The sequence below is a fragment of the Phoenix dactylifera genome, chromosome 11 (assembly GCF_009389715.1).
Source record: "Phoenix dactylifera cultivar Barhee BC4 chromosome 11, palm_55x_up_171113_PBpolish2nd_filt_p, whole genome shotgun sequence".
NCBI lineage: Eukaryota > Viridiplantae > Streptophyta > Magnoliopsida > Arecales > Arecaceae > Phoenix > Phoenix dactylifera.
Window position 1 is genome coordinate 26,431,347 of NC_052402.1, and position 10,607 is coordinate 26,441,953.

Here is a 10,607-nt window from a genome sequence, read left to right on the forward strand (position 1 = left end):
CTGATTTTACATTTGATGAACTTCATGATGCTTTTTCTGATCTATACTTAGAATATAAGAAGCTTAGTTTAAAGAATAAAAAGCTAAATCAGAAAAATCTATCTCTTGCTGAAAGCTATGATATAACTCAGAAAAATAATAAATTACTTTCAGAAGACAATGAAAGGCTAACTAAAGAAGTTAACAAATTTAAGCCTATAGTTGAAAAATTTACTATCAGCTCTGAAAAACTGAACTTAATGATAAATAATCAAAGAGCTGAATTTGAAAAGGCTGGATTAGGATATCAATCTTGGTACACACAAAAATCCCTTAATGACATATGTGTTAAATCCTCCACTATCTATCATAAAACGGATTCTAATTTATCTGATGAACCTAATGAATAAAAACAGAAAATTAAAAATCCATCATCTACTTATATTAAATCGATGTTTGTTAAATTTAATAAGAGTATGCAGAAATACATTCCTTATAATCCTAAAATCTGCAAGCCTATGGACAAAATAGCCATTAAGAAAATATGGGTTCCAAAAGGAACAATAATAGCTAACCTACAAGGACCCAAAAGAGCTTGGGTTCCTAAGTTGAAAATCTGAATATTTTCTGTAGGTGTGTCTAGCACTCAAGGCTCCAACAAAAGATGTTAATTTAGACATTGGGTGCTCTAGACATATATTAAAGAATGAAACTTAAAATATACTTAAGAAAAGTAATTGAAATGAAAAGAATAATGAAATTAGTAATCCTTGCATCTCATCATTCTCTTTGCCTTAGTATCTAATTAAAACATAAATTGCAGGTATTAATCAATTTTGTGATATAGGTAATATTTTTAAAAATATAATCAAATCACTTCATTTTATAGTATGCTTTACTTACTGCTGGATAAGTTGCTAAATGATTAATCAATTTATTAAGAATAACTCTATGAATTCTCTATATGCTTGATTGAGAGTTTTTATCAATGGTATTATCTTTTATTGATCATAGACATGAGAATGTATACTTGGTATGCCTTTAAATATATGCACTATGAATACCAAGATTAAAGAAACCACTTTTGGCATATAAAATCAACTCATACTAGTATGTACTTAATCTCAAAAGACCTTGTCATTGGCTTACTTAAATTAATTTCTACAAGGTCAAAGTTTGCTATGCATGTCATCTAGAAAAACAAACTAAAATCATTTCGAAATCTGAAAACATTGTTTCCACCTCTTAGTCTTTGAAAATTCTCCATAAGAACTTATTTGGATCTCTAGGATAGTGAGCCTAGGAGATAAGCTTCTTGACTTTGTAATTATGGATGATTTTTCAAAGCTAACGTTGGTTTTATTCTTGGCACTTAAATTGAAATATTTTCTGCTTTGGCACAAACTTACAAAAGGTTTCAAATGAAAAAGGTTTGCAAACTATGAAAGTATCATGGCACAGTTTTGAAAACCAATTTGTTAATAAGGTTTGCACAGAAAACGGTATTGAATACAATTATTTTTGCACCAAGAATACTATTACATATAGGGGTTATAAAAATATAAAAATAGAACCTTTGTTGTGTAAGGACAATGCTTTGTGATAGCAGTTGATTAATGTTATCATCACAGCTTGTCATATTATAAGGTTTCTATTAAATCTATTTTTGAAGAAAACCCCATGTGAACTCATGAAAAACAGAAAATCAAATGGTGCATACCTTCATGTTTTTTTTCAGTTATACATGTTATGTTCTCAAGAATGAAATATATGCCAAATCTGATAAAACAAGTATTTCTTTGGATATTACTCTCTGAGCAATGCATATAGAATATTCAATGAAAAGATACCAGTTGTAGAAATGTCAATTCATATTATTCTTATTAAAACTAGATCTTTTATTGAAAATATAGTTTGTCATTTTGCTTCTATTTAAAAGACATTAAGAAGAATGAACAAGATGATAATTGGTTAAGTTAAACTAAATCATTTTGAAAGGGATAAAATTTGAAATCTTATTGAAGAATCTGAAAACTTTTTATATTTGGAACAAAACTGAGTTTTTCAGAAACACACTTAATTAAGAAGAATTTGTGATTACTAAAAGAATTAATCAGAAAAGATGAAATAGATCTTGATGAAATCTTTGCATGATTAGAAGCCAAAGATAACCACTTTCATTTGATTGTTTTATGAGACTTGTATTTTGTCAAATGATGTGTAGAATGAACTTCTGTGTGGTTATATTATTATAATTTTTATGTAAAAATAACCATCTATATTTGAAAAATATTCATTACAAATATGATAAAATACTATTTGATTTAGAACAAGCACCAAGAGCATGATATGAATGATTAAGTAACTTTTTGATAGAAAGTAATAGTGATAAAACTATGTATCAAAAAAAAAAATTCTGATATCATAATTGCTCAAATATATATTGATGACATTATTTGTGGTGCTACTAATGAAGCTTTATGTAAAGTTTTTTTTTTTTTCTAAGCTCATGTAGGGTGAGTTCGAAATGAGTAAAATGGATGAACTAATCTTTCCTCTCGAACTCCAAACTAAGACAAATAAGAAAGGGGATCTTCATTGGCCAAAGTAAGTTCACAAGAATATTCTTACAGAAGTTTGGCATGAAGAAAGGTATATCTATGACCCCATATTGTAGAGCTTAAAAATAATGAGCGAGGTAATTTTACTGTTTGAAGCTGTATTACTATATCATGCAGCTTGTAGGCCAAATTGTATGCTCATTTTGTGCTTATATGCAAAGATATCAAACTAATTCTAATGAATCACATCTAATTGATATCAAAAGATTCATAAAAATCTGTTAAGATAATAAAACTAAGTACTCCAATCTTAGGTAAAAGCAAAACAAGCATAATATATTCAGCACATTTGTAAGAATTATGTGAGTATTCCTTTGGATGGGATAAAATCCATAATCAACTATAATAGGAAGAGTTTGGAGTGAACATTTTTAAAGAGAAAAGTTTAACCTTTCTACATTGCTCATCATAGGGATGGTGCCAATGGGGAGGCTAGTGGTAGTACCCGGCACGATTTGACCCAACTATTCGGTGTAGGGTATATTAGGGACGGCACAAGAGGGAGGCTAGTGGTAGTACCTCGTGCCCCTTCCAACTCCACTGGATAGGGAGCAAATAGAATATAGAGCATAGAAAAGTAAAACCGAAAAACAAATGAAGATAATCAAAATGTTCATTGAGTGGTTAAAGAAAGAAATTAAAAAAAAAAGATTTTGGAGAATAACTCAATATGATTCCTAGATAAAAACTACGGTTTAAGAAAAATAGAATTAATTTTGATGCCTTGGTTGTTTGCTCCGATACGCATATGAAACATATCTTTCTATCTTATAAGTATACTGAAATTGGTCTAAATGATGTGTTTTTCAATAATTTTGATTGCGAACAAATAGTTCTAAGCATATGATTTTGTTTTGATATTAAAAAGATTTATTGTGCTACATGTATACATTGCTAAGAAAACATGACTAAGAAATTGAATTTTATAAATATACACTTGAATGATTTTCTATATGCTTTTCTCCTACATAATTAAGTGCTTCTATCATTAAGAGAAAAAGCTATTTTTAGAGGAGAGTGAATGATCTTAAGGCTAATAATATTTTAGCTCACTCAAATAATTCATAAAGAAAAGAAAATGTAATTACTTTTGAAAGAAATTTGAGCTTCAAAAGAATTATTTTCAGATCAATATTTCAGTGCATATTCTCAAAAGTTAAGAGGAAGCATAACTTGTTCTTGAAAGACTTAAAAGAGTGATTGCTATAAATTTTGAAAAACTCTAGATCACTCTATATCACAAAATTTCAGTTCATTCATGCTTATCATTAAAATCTGAAATTCAATAAAAGAAAAGAATATTTAAAGAAGAATGTATCTTTTGAGGGAAAGCCTTAAATATTCAATCTTCTTGCATTCTGCATCTTTTTCAAAAGTCACTTACATTTGATGCATACTTTGAATGTTTTATGTTTGATTCATAATCATTCTTGTCAATTTCTAAATTTAACCGCTTTACTTACAAAGCATGAATTAATATCAAGAGCCTTACATAAATGAAAGAGAAATGAATTTTCTTAAAGCTAAATCATTAAAGGTTACTCTATGTAAATTTGGCAAAGAACTTTTAGTATGTTTTTAATGTCTAACTGATCTAAAACTGATATCAAATTTAAGCATATTTTGGCATTAGACTTTGTGCTTCATTGAATATCTTTTGAAAGTTGGATTTTCATCTGTACTTAATTGGTAAATCACTTGGTTTGAAAACTAAGTGAAAAGGATTCCATTTGTCTTAGTATTGGAAATTTACTTTGGAATCCACTAATGAGCTCTTATTGGCTTGCACTTTAGTGTTTCAATCCTGAGCCAGTTCATTATAATTGATTTTGATGCTATGATCTTTAAAGGAGTCAAAGAAAGTCTTTAAGAGAGCTTTAAAAGAACTTTCAAAGCCCTGAATTTTATGTATCCTACATTGCATAAATTCATATTTTGGTATCTATGCCCCAATACTTCTATATCATGAAAGAACTTTGAAGTCATTAAGAATTAAGGATTCAACATAATCTTATGTTTTTCGAGTATATAAGTTTTGATCTTTATCTGCTCTTATACTATACTCTGAAAATTAATTAGATTGCTCTCATGTTGCTATATACTTAATATATTAAAAAAAAAGGTGTTGGATTTTCACTCGTGCTTTCTTTGAATATTATTCTTGATACTCCTTGAAATAACTTGAAAAAGATTCCATCTACACTTGATTTGAAAACTATCTTTGGAATCTACATTTAGAGATCACTTCTGGCTCACATCCTAAATGTCTCATTCTTAAAGCCAAACTTTTCATCCTTGATTTTGATGATATCTGTTACCCCTGAAATTGTTTTAGATTTACTCTTTTTGAAAGAAAGGTAAAAGAACTTTAAAAGAATGTTAAAATCATCAAATTTAATGTGATCTCATCATAATTTTGAAACCACCTTAATTGGCTCTGATCTATACTCATTATCTTGCCCTGACATTATTGCCTTGAGTTACGTGATTCATATGCTTGCAATAATTTGACATACATTGAATGAAATATTGCCTTGTGCTTAATGTTTCACTATTTTGCAATCTTTTTGATATTGTCAAAAAGAAAAAGAAATATCTGAGTATATGCTCATAATGCTTTATGTTTTGAATTGAATATAAATCAGCTTAGATTGAAATATGTTGATAATGTTAAAGCTGATTAACTCTAAAGCATTATCATGAAGTATGTTCTTAAAGTATCTCCCAGACTTTGTATTTGTTTTGACTTATATTTGCTCTTGTGGTAGTTTGTATTTCTTCTCTAAAACATAGTGCTTTTGGCATAGACAATGTTTCTCTTGAGTTATGATCTTTGTGATTGTCATTACAATGCTATCCATTTCATTATTATTCATTCTTTTTGATGATAACAAAAAGGGGAAGAAAATATAAGGGAGAAATTAGAAGCAAATTCTATAAGAAAAACAGTATAGGGGAGAAAATATAAAAGGTATATATCTTATACTTAAGGGGGAGACATGTGACAAAAAGAAAATCTAAATTCTGGCACATAATCATAGAGATTTTTCTTGCCTCGATACATGTGACAAAAAGAAAATCTAAATTCTGGCACATAATCATAGAGATTTTTCTTGCCTCGATACATGACTTGAAACTCTTGCTTTGACACAAACTTTCGAAAATTTTGTCTTAATGAAATACAAGAGTAAAGGGGAGCAAAGCTAAAACTCATTTGGCATCCATTTGGATAGGATAGGGGGAGTTTTTGGTTCATTTATACAAACTCTAAATAAGACTACTTTGAAACTCTTGAACCAAAAGTACTTTATGAATGTTAAATCTAACTTTTCATATGAATGCCAATTTGCTTACAATCAATATTTTGTAATCATCAAAAAGGGGGAGATTGAGGATGATAATGTTATTTTGATGATTAACACAACCATTGAGGCCATATCAAATTAGAAATGCAAATTAAATCGATACATCATTGATAAATGGCATACCCTTGATACACTCATGATACATTAGGACTATATGGTCAGAACCACTCTCAAGAATTGATAAACGAGATAAAATTTGTAATAGAGAATGGTAGAAAGCTCAAGAATCCATTTTGGCAAAGTTTCACGTTAAAAATATCTAAAAGGGCAATTCGGTAATTTCCACTGTTAAGGGTATGAAACTCTATTGTGCCATGTATCGTAATTTGCTTGGAATATCATATTGTTGTTTCAATGTGCATAACTAACCTTCAAAGTGCAGAAAAACATGATTAGAGTCGACCCCAATTAGTTTGGAGTCGACCCCGATACATTTGGCACGCCTTGGAACGAAGTGGCACGCCTTTGGAACACTTGGCACAGAGTAGGAGTCGACCCTAGAAGAGATGGAGTCGACCCTAGCACGTTTTAGAAACATTCTGGCACATTCTAGCACTTATGGCACGGATGAACAGCACTTGGGTCGACCCAAGTGAAAGTTGAGTCGACCCCAATGGAACTTGAGTCGACCCCACCTTGAGTCGACCCAACCTTGAGTCGACCCAAAAAGAGTTGAGTCGACCCAAGTGAAGGAAGGCTGAAATACAAGGTTCTGTATTTTCTGAGAGGGCCGACCCAAGAAAAGCTTGAGCTGACCCAAGTCTGATGAACAGTGGTTTGGGTCGACCCAAGAAAAGTTTGGGTCAACCCAAGCACGGGCAGAAGCATAACGGCTAGTTGTGCAGAGGTGCTTTTTGGACTCCCAATGGCTATAAACGGCTAGTTTCTTCAATCCAACGGTCAGGAAGGACTATTTGGAGGTTGAGAAGTATTTAAGAGGAAGTATTCATCAGAGGAAGCAAGATTTGGAAAAGACATCAAATGCATTCAAGAGAAAACCGTAGCAAGGCAAGCTTCATTCAAAGAGCCAAAAGAAAGTGGTTGAGCAGATTCCAAGAGACATTAAGAGCTCCACCAACCCTTAAAGAGTGAAGCAATCTTGACAAAGAAGAGAAGAGCCTTATTAAAGGAATAACTATATTTTAAACTCTTCTTTGTAGCTGATAATTGTTTTATTTGCTCATTTAGGAGCTTTAGTTCCTTGTTCTTTATTCTTGTTGTAAGGTTTGTTGGTAAGCCCGTAAAACCAACATTGTTAGGTTGTTGGTAAGCCCGTAAAACCAACGTAGGTTGTTGGTAAGCCCGTAAAACCAACGTAGGTTGTTGGTGAGCCCGTAAAACCAACGTAGGTTGTTGGTAAGCCCGTAAAACCAATTGTGAAGGTTCGTTGGTGAGCCCGTAAAACCAACATAGGTTTTTGGTGATCCCGAAAAACCAAAGTGTAAAGGTTTTTGGATTGTGAGCCCGAAAAACAATCCAACTGTAATCCGCGGGATTATAGTGAATTCCCAAGGGGTCGCTTGGGGAGTGGACGTAGGTGCTTAGGAGAGCACCGAACCACTATATTTCTTGTGTGTTTGCATTGTGTATTGTCTTACTTTACTACAATTACTTACTCATCAATTAACTCGATTAAGGAATCAAAAAGTTAGAAAAACCAATTCACCCCCCCCCCCCCCTCTTGGCTTGTCACCTTGGGCAACACCATATATGTTGTCTTGTAGTGGGCTTCCTTTATCACAAGTTTAGAGTAATCTATGATACATTTGGACAGCACAAGAGGTTTATATGGGATAGGTATATAAGTTGTCTTATAGTGGTCTAGGTTACACAGGTGGAGTAGCCTTTAGATTGCAAACATAGGGCTGTTTTGGGAGCCACATGGAGGTCATTTTAAACTGCAGACATGGCTGTCGTGGAGTCATATGGGCCACATGTTTGCACCGAAATGCATGACAGCATAGGCTAAAGTCCCAAACTACTCTTGATGGCATTCTTTCAAACATGTAATGGACATGTAGTTAATGCATAATTTAGGACTGAATAATATAATTATCAATCAGCACATCAACATATGCTAAAAATAGAACTTACTACTACTGGGACATTGCATCAAACCTTAACCAGCCATGACAGCAAAGATAAATTAAAGATGAAGCATTTAGTGAACGCAAGCAATAGGTGGGGTTCTGCTGCTATCCTTCTTTGTTTCTTACTCCTATTCTTTCTTTCCCTCATCATTATATAATATAACGGCTTTTAGCTTTTAGAAAGATGGATTTTGGTATTAGAGATGAGATTGGTGTAAACTTTGATGGTTTTTATGGCTGAATTTTGTCACATCATTGAAGAAGGCTAGGAAAAATTTGGATAAAAGCCATAACAACTAAGACAGGTAATGAGATTAAACAAAGGTTTTTGTGATGGGATGGAGGTCTGTTGAGAAAGGACCGAGGTGAAGAATATATCCATGGTATGTTGTACCGGCCCGAACCGGACAGTACAGGGCGTACCGTACCATACCAGTTTTGTACCGGTATCCAGTACGGATGGCGTACCAACACTCGGTATGCCAAAAAAAATATCATACCATACCGTACCAACACTATGTTAGTGTGGCACCGGTACGGGGAACGAACCTTGAGTGTATCTATAGAGAAACATGATGGTTCTGCAATGAGACTAAACAACGGCTTTTGTGATGGGATGGAGGCCTGTTGAGGAAGGACTAAGGTGAAGAGTGTATCTACAGAGCAACATCATTGTTCGGCTGTGAAAGACTTCATGTATAATGTGGGTCCCATTCTATAATCAAATGCCAGCATTCTAGAATGCTTATAATTGGGGTGTGGTTTAGGTCCACTATTTTGTGGAAACTTAAGTTTCTACAGAACCTAATCTGTGACCACTTGGTGCTTTAAGATTTTAATCATTCGCTGAAGGTAGCCAAAAAAAAAGAGGATACTAATCCAGTTACTTATCCCACCACGCAACCCACTCGAGCATCCCTCTCGCTCTTTCTGCTTCTTCCAAGTTTCCTCATCTCTTCTCTTCTCTTAAAAGCCATCAAGAAAGTCTCCTAAAGATAAGTTTTTAAGGTGTATAAATCCTGTTTTCTTTGAGTCATTTAGGATTTTGTTTATAACATGGCTACCGGAATTTTGAGAGAGCAGTAGTGGCTTTTTGAACTCTAGGAGGGGGGGGGGAAGAGAGAACTGGAGACGAGACTAGGATCTTGATCCTCATGAATAGGTTATGAAGGAGTTCTTTCTTCAAGTACAAATGAAAGGAAATCATAGGCAAAGAAAGGAAAGTAGGCAATGGAGAGATCGATATCCTGCCAAAATTGAAAATAGGCTGCCATAAAGAGAAATTATAGAGCGTTGAAGGAGAAGAGAAAAGCACATAGGAGAGTTGCGTGTGCATGTCTTAGAGAGAATAGAACAGGGTAAGGACACGAGAGAGGGGGGGCGGGGAATGAGGCTTCGATATATCCTGGAATGATGGGAGGCATCTTACTAGGCTTCAACATGATAGCAGAAAAAGTGCAAGGGAAAGAAGAGGAGCTTGAACAGACGCATGGTCGGATAACAGGGTCAGAATCCCATTTTTTTCCGTTATATCCATCAAAGGTTTAAAATCTTAAAGCATCATGCAGTCACAGATTACGTGCAGTGCAAACTTAAGTTTCCGCTGTGTAATAGACCTAAACCTCACCCTTATGATCCTCAACAATATTGGGAGAATAAGTTAGGTGTATCTTGTCTCACACAGCAGTGGGCCCCTTCCATAAACTCGATGGGTCCCACAAAGCTTCAAATCATATATGATTGTATTATCTCAAGTCCCAACAGACTCCTTTGTAAAACCTTAATGTTAGGAATTGTGTCCTAAATCCAATCAATTGTTGATTGTAAATGTATTTGAATCAATTATAAATAATATGGTATTTATTCATCACCAGAACATCTTCACAAACTCCGATGTGATGAAGTCCTTAGGACTGCTTTGTGTAATGAAATATGATTTTGTCACACAGGTCCTTAAATGTTCATGACCGTATGATATACTATTAATAGGACGATAGTATTATCGGGCGTAGGTCATTGTGTATCATATTTGTTGGTTGTCTTCCAAACCAAAGAGTATAGAGATACTAGTATGATATACAGGTGAATGGTAGTGTACGTTCACTGAACGTGACCATTGACGGACTCTCTCTTGTCAAGAGTTGTTCCGAGTAGATATGGGTATATGTATCCTTTAGACCTGAGATTGCAATCGGTGGCTTGCAAGCAACTCACTGTACTTTGGTGCCGGACTACCTGGATTTCTAATCCAGCGACGGAAGGTTTCTGGGTCCAGTCAAGTACTTGTGGTAGTCAGTTGCAGATCAAGATGGGATTGACCTCCCTTAGAAATAAGGGTGAATGCCTTGTGTTTTCAATTAAGTAGTACCCTGACCAGGAAAAGTCAAATCACTATCACTTGACTTATTGAATTGAAACATATTTTCGGATGGATCGTTTCAGGGTAGACAGACTCTGAACCCACCCTAGGCATTTTCTGGTCAAAAGGATGAATTATGCGGTAACCATAGTCCATAGGTTCTAGAATGTTGCTTTGCATCTATTCGGCCTAT

General features: G+C 33.9%; 1 protein-coding gene across 1 annotated transcript in view; it reads right to left on the bottom strand.

Annotated features, from left to right (window-relative positions):
- The window catches only part of LOC103698442 (K(+) efflux antiporter 3, chloroplastic), a 57,232-nt gene that overhangs the window by 13,286 nt on the left and 33,339 nt on the right, over positions 1–10,607 (bottom strand). The window lies entirely within an intron of this gene.